This window comes from Vicia villosa, linkage group LG6 (assembly GCF_029867415.1).
Source record: "Vicia villosa cultivar HV-30 ecotype Madison, WI linkage group LG6, Vvil1.0, whole genome shotgun sequence".
Lineage (NCBI taxonomy): Eukaryota > Viridiplantae > Streptophyta > Magnoliopsida > Fabales > Fabaceae > Vicia > Vicia villosa.
Window position 1 is genome coordinate 65,310,956 of NC_081185.1, and position 7,368 is coordinate 65,318,323.

Sequence of the window (7,368 nt, forward strand, 5' to 3'; positions counted from 1 at the left end):
TATTTTATTAGCTCGCTGAGATTCCTTGTGAACCTCATGCCTACATATCCCTAGTGGAAGTCAGAGCTTAATGTAGTTCGGGGAACTAACTAGGGAAATTAATGTTTTTGGTGCCTTGCTTGAAGCTCAAGGTTGAAGCTTGGAATTAAATCTCTGTTTACAGTAAAGAGACATGAAATTATCTCTACAGAGAGGTATTTGTACTATTCTACCACAAACATTTAAAGGAGTGACAGAATAACTGAATTCATTTCATTCAAGAGGGGGACCTTACTTGTGTATGTGCAAGTATACCAGTCAAATGCCTCTTAAATGAAAGAAAGTTGCTCATCCAAATTAGGGAAAGTTACCACATGTCTGGGTTTTACTGCCAGCTCATGCCTTTCAAAATCCTAAATGGGAGACTTGATTAAAATTGAAATTGAAATGTAATGTTTGTTTGAATGTGGTAGAGTAGTAAAAATATCTCTCTATAGAGATAAGCTATATCTATCTACTGTATAAAAGATTTGACTTTAGCTGGCTTGTATGAGGCCCAAGCTTGAGGCTTTTTGATTGATTAATTAATTATTGACTCTGGGAGATGACTCCACTGGGGATTAATTACATGATATTTTTGTGTTCTGTACAAAGCCCAGAATTGAGGCTGACTCTACTTAGGGAGACTCTATTTATGTGCCTTGTACAAAGCCCAAGGTTGTGGCTGACTGCTGAGGATAATTAAATGAATGACTCTATTTTATGTGCCTTGTACAAAGCCCAAGGTTGTGGCTGACTCTAGCTAGGGAAAACATTATTTTCTGCCTTGTACAAAGCCCAAGGTTGTGGCAGACTCTTAAATAAACTGAGTATGGATGACTCTATGGGGAAAAGATCCTAGGTGTTAGGAATCTTTGACACATGAAAATATGGTTTATCTGCCTTGTACAAAGCCCAAGGTTGTGGCTACTGAATGATGAAGAACTCACTGGGGAGACTCTATTATCTGCCTTGTACAATGCCCAAGGTTGAGGCTGACTCTTGACAGGGGAGTTTTATTGTTTGGGTGCCTTGTATGAAGCCCAAGGTTGAGGCTAACTGTTTTTGTTGGTTTTGACTCTACTGAGGAGATTTTATTTATTAAAAGACTGTTTTTCTTTGGAAGCTAACCCTTTCCAGGGATTTTGACTCAGCTGGTGAATTTTTCTGTTAAAAGACTGACTTTATCATGTTTTTGGAGGCTGACCCTTTCCAGGGGTTTTGACTCTTTTGGGGAAATTATCTCCTAAGAGAAATGAATCTTTTTTATTGACATTTATTAATTGACTTTGGAGGCTAACCCTTTCCAGGGGTTTATATTAAAAATGAAAGAAAGTGTGGAAGCTAACCCTTTCCAGGGATTTTGTTGAAATGAAAGAATGTGTGGAAGCTAACCCTTTCCAGGGATTTTGTTGAAATGAAAGAATGTGTGGAAGCTAACCCTTTCCAGGGATTTTGTTGAAAATGAATGGCAGAAAGATTATCTAATGGAGACTTCTTGTTTAAAGCCCAAGATGAAGGCTGACACATGCTGAGGATGATCAAACATGGATCCTAGACTCTGCTAAGGAAGATTGATGAAGATAAGGGTGACAGAGACTGTCCATGTCTCTCATTCCAAAAGGTGTACTCAATGCAAAATTGAGACAAACTTAGCTTGTTTAAAGTCTGGTTTAAATTGGAAGAAACTCACCAGGGTAGGCTAAAAGGTGACTAAAGACCTGTTCCCATGTTTATAAGAAACCTGATGGGTCCTTGTATACAAGCTCAAGAGGAAGCTGGAAATGCTTTTAAGAAGCCTGTGGGTCCTTGTACAAAGCCCAAGAGGAGGCTAATCGAGGGTCCTTGTTATAGCACAAGAGAAAGCTATGTGGTTTTGAACTTATTTTGGCTCTAAGCAAATGGGTAAGAGGTTTCACCGGGAATAATTCCTCTTTGGGTGGATGTGTCCTATTATTTGGATTCTAAGGTTTTTGCCAAGATGTTTCACCGGGAATAATTCATCTTGGGGGTTTGAACTACAGATCTCTAATTAGGAAAGAGCCTTCACCGGGAAGACATTCTCAATCCTAGGCCATATTCCTATAATATATATATAGTTTAACTGTCCTAAGGTTTATACTCAAACGTAGTTCTAAACTAATATATGCATAGTTTATATTTGACAGTAATTTAAATAAAGACTGTAAATTGAAAGCTTGTAAAGCCTAACCTGGATGGAGTGGAGGCCATTGAAGAAGTATGTACAGAGCCTCAACAGTAATTTTTGTTGTTTTGTTGATGACAGTTGAATATATGATAAACAGTTAATGGTTTTTGAAAACAGAAGAAGTGAAGATGGACAAAGGTCACATAGGTATCTGAAGAGTTTCACCGGGAATAATGCCCTTCAAATACCAGAAGAATGTTTTGAAAACAGAAAGAAGATTTTGAAAATACAGTTTTGAAAACAAGCTAAGAAGAGAAGGTGTTTGGGACTTACACTCTATTAGAGGCCCAGTACTTTACAGTACTGGGTGTAAAAGCAATTTGAAAATGATTTGGAATGATACAAGGTTTTGTTGTTTGAAAACCTTAATCATCCGTTTAATTAGAGATTGAAAACAGTTTTGAATATTGACAAAAGTCAACTTAATCAAAGTAAAAATAAAGATTTTTACTTAATTAAGACCTAAACAATTAGGGTTTTATCATAAACTTTATTTACAAAATGATTAGGTTAAAACAAAGTGAATATATGTATTTAAAGTATTTAAGAAAACACTTAAAACATACTATTTTAAACCTAATAAAAATATATGAAATAAATAATATTTTTATGATTTTTTTTTATTATTCACAAAATAGGTATATTAAATGATAAGTGTGTGAAAAATGAAGTGAAAATAAATTAATTTGATAGGTTAAATAAATATGTGAAGTTTGTGAGAAAATGAAAGAAATTGTGTGTTAAAAAGATAGTTTTGGCCCTTGGAGGGTTTGAACCCACGCCCTCTAGGTCACATACTCAAAACAAACACCACTGAGCTAACGCGCGTGTGGTGATAGTAACTTGCATTCATTTGGTTATGTTTCAAAACAACTAGTAAATCATTGAAAAATAAAAGAATCAAAAAGTCTGGGGCGAGGGGGATTCGAACCCCAGACTTGAGGCATGATGAGACTAAGGGCGTATGGGAGGCCACTAGGGCAAGTTTGTTCAGTCGTTTAAGGAACGCATACCATTCAAAATAAAATAAACTTTGGCCCCAGATTCAAATTTTGCGCGCCATGGCCATAGTCATCTTCTTCCTCGAGCTCAAAGATTTTCAAAATCCTAACTCTCTGGTTTCTCAACTAAATGACATGATGTAAACATCAATCTTGTTCTAAATTTCCTCACGAATCCAGATATGTAACTAACATTTATTTATATGAACTATAGCTACCTAATTTCTCAGAAAACTCTAAGAACATATAAACCCTAAATTTGAAATTAAATGACAAACAAGATGAATAAATGCAAGATGATAGAGGGTTTTCAATCCTCTGATGATGCTAAACAAGATAGAATCGAGCTTTAACTCAATGAGTGCTTAAATTAAAGAGGTGAAGTTCAGAAACTTACCTCTGAAAATGGAGGTCGTGAGGATGATTGAGAGCACCTCGGTTTGAATGAATGATCTCAATAGCTTCCTTGAGACTCAATGATGCTAACTGAATGCTTATTGGAGCTTGAATCCTCCTGAATTGCTCTATGGACCTCCCTCGATTTCAGCTTCAAGTGAACATGGAGGTTGTTGAATTTGGAGTTACAGATGAGCTGCAGCCATCTGGTTAGCTTCACTATGACCTGAGGAGTGTGCCTGGATGATTGGCTTGACTTGAAACCTCCTGAATCACTCTATGGACCTCCAACTGCAAATGCTCCAAAGTGAGAGCAACAATGGTGTTCCTCTACTTACAGAAGTGATCCAGGTGCTTGGATCACCTCAAATGACCTCCCTTGAGATGTTAGAATGCTCACTTTCCAAAGATAAGCTCTGGTTTGAAGAAATCGATTCTTCTTGCCAAAGAACTTTGAAAAACAATGAACATGAGAAGAGAAAGAGAAAGAGAAAGCAAGGAATATGGTTGCTTTGGTGTGTTTTTTGAATGAGAATGAGGCCTCTATTTATAGGCAAATGTCTCAGTACTGATTGGGAGAGTGAGCTTGCTTAGTGAAGCAAGTTTGGTTTCTTAGCCATGAAGAAATTTCAAAGAATATCCAAGTGTGATCATTGCATTTTCGAGCCACCTCCCCTATCCATTGATTCTATCTGATCTTAGGGGACAATTCAGATGCAAAGTGAGCTCTAATTGGTTGGTGAGAATATTCCTTGGGTGATTCATCAATTTGCCATAAATTCTCAAAAGTAATCATTACATAATCACATGTTCTTGTTTTAGGAATCTTCTTCAATTATCATGGCATGGTGAAAATGAATGCATGGTATTGTTTCAGACATGTTATGGGTCGTGTAGCATCCATTAGTGAAGCAAAAATGCACAAAATTGCAAAGTTCCAATTTGCTCATGACCTATAATTTTACTTCATGAGGCCAACTTTGGACAAGCATAACTCTTAGCTCAAATTGAATTTGGAGAAGGTTGAACACAATTTGGAAAGCCCTAAACATCTACTTTAAATCATTAGTTTATGTCTTCTTCAGAATCATTTGGGAAATTTGTGAAAAATGAGCCCAAAGTTGGATGAAAACTAGGTTAAAACACTTAGAAAATTTTCTAAGTGTTTATGACCTAAAACTTCAAAATCTCCAAAACCCTTAAATGGTTGATCTTTTGAAAAAAGTTCCTTTGTAAGATGTTGTTTTATTTTGCAAGATCTACAACTTTCATGTTGGAAGTTTTTTGAGTTGTGTAGGTGAAATTTTGAGTTCTCACCATGCCCTCAAAAACCCTAATTCCCGACTTTTTGCTCCTTGATGAATTTCTTTGAATTTCTTTGGTCAAATGACTTTGACATCCATATATTGATGATATTGATCTTTGAAAGTCATTTTTTGACCAAAAACCTTAAAAGTCAATGATGATCCCACACAGTTGACTTTTCCTGACAAAGTGAATTTTTTTGGGCTTTTGTGAAGAAACAAGATCTTCTCCTCAAATGAATGATGTAAATGGATTATATTGAGGTAGTAGAGATTCTTGAATCATGTATTGAGTTTTGGATCCATGCCCTGATTAAAAGTCAACCATCCTGGTGAATTAGGTCAAAAACCCTAATTGTCGACCATATGAAAATAATGACTGTAGACTTTGAATTGGGGTGTAATGTCCAGTGGATCTTGTCATATGAGTTATTTGTAGATGATTGATGTCTTTGAATGATCCCCTGGGGCTTTTTAGGGTTTCCCAAAGGTGATCCCTGATTTTAGTCCTTGATAGGCTCCAAACCCTAGTCTGTTGATCTGAGTAATCCTGTGCTTAGATGACTGGGTGTCTTAATCAATCATAGGTGTAATAATGAGGATTTTGAGTCTTATGCTTGTATTAGAGACTAATCCTTCTATTGATTGATCCTTTGCCTGAATTTTCTTGTCTTTGAACACCCTCGATTGAATGCCAGACTGTCCTAGGTACTTACTTTGACTTGATGAAAATCCTGAAGATATGTCATCTCAGGGGGGTCAAAAATTAGGGTATGACAGATGCCCCTATTTAAGTTTCTTTTAACTGGAGGGAGAGAGATTGATATCTCGATCTCTTCTGCGTAAAAGAGACTTAAATATCAAAGAATGCCCGAATTTTGGGCGCTCCTGAGATGATAAAATCTTTGCATGATTTGATCCCGTTGTCGCACTTGGCGGGGGATGAGGAGACAAACTCCTGCAGAAATACTTGATGTGGATTCTGGTGAATGGATGGCAATGTAGGATGCGCAATCCATCTTCTTTAACTAAGTGTTGATACTTAGAAAAAGGTAAACAACCTCCCCCTTGTTTCGGATGTCCATATCTCGAAACTGGCCTTAGTTGTGTTTGGACAATATCTCAGATAAAGAGAAAATCTCCAAAGGTTTGTTTCCTCATCAAACTTCTTACCAGCACTTGGAGGTAAGATACCATTTGACGGTAATAAAGAAACTTCAAAGGTTGTTTCCTCATCAAACTTCTCATCAGCACTTGGAGATGAGATACCATTTGATGGTAATAAAGAAACTTCAAGGTTTTGTTTCCTCATCAAACTTCTTACCAGCACTTGGAGGTAAGATACCATTTGATGGTAATAAAGAAACTTCAAAGGTTGTTTCCTCATCAAACTTCTCATCAGCACTTGGAGATGAGATACCATTTGATGGTAATAAAGAAACTTCAAAGGTTGTTTCCTCATCAAACTTCTCATCAGCACTTGGAGATGAGATACCATTTGATGGTAATAAAGAAACTTCAAAGGTTTGTTTCCTCATCAAACTTCTCATCAGCACTTGGAGATGAGATACCATTTGATGGTAATAAAGAAACTTCACCATCTTCCCTTTTGACTTGGCATCGTTGAAAGATTGTCATATGGGCCCGCGCTCTTTTGAGGGGCTAATGACTTTGTTTGAAGGCGGACGAACTGTTTTCGGGGTGAAAACTGCCATTTGTCGACTGGTGCCTGGGGAATCAACAAACTGTTTTCCTAAGGGGAAAACTACCATTTATCGACTCTGTGGGGAACTAAACATCCCTGAAACAGACAAACTGTTTGAAGAAACTGCCATTTGTCGATTTCTTGAGTATTTAACAGACAAACTGTCTTTCCTTGGGGAAAGACTACCATTTGTTGACTCCGCTGGGGATCATGAACTATATTCTGGATGAAGACTACCATTCACTGATTCTACTGGGGAATCATTTGTCGATCTGCTGGGAGATTCTGAATTATTTTCTTTGACGAAAAAGTGGCATCTCTCGACCTTGCTGGGGAAATACCAAACCTGTAGGGATTTCCAAAATGCGAAGCAGACTATCTTATCTGAGGAAGACTGTTGAATGTCGCTCTCCAGGAGAATCTCGGCTGAGAAATTCCAAAAGTGAACAAACTATCTCTTTGAGGGAGACAACCATTTGTTGACTTGCTTGGGGAGATCCTTGTGTATGAACTGTTGTCTCGAAGGAAAAAGTTTCTCCGGAACTTGCAGGGGAAACTTGAGTTCATGCCTCAATGACTTAGGCATTCACAGGATCAAAGCCTGATTCGACTATGCAATTATGATGTAATGTATGCATGAATATTATGACAATGATAAAATGTAAAGTGAATGTGAATAGAATTGTCGCAGATGTAAAATCCTATGATGCGACTTGAATTCTTGTTGATCAGAAG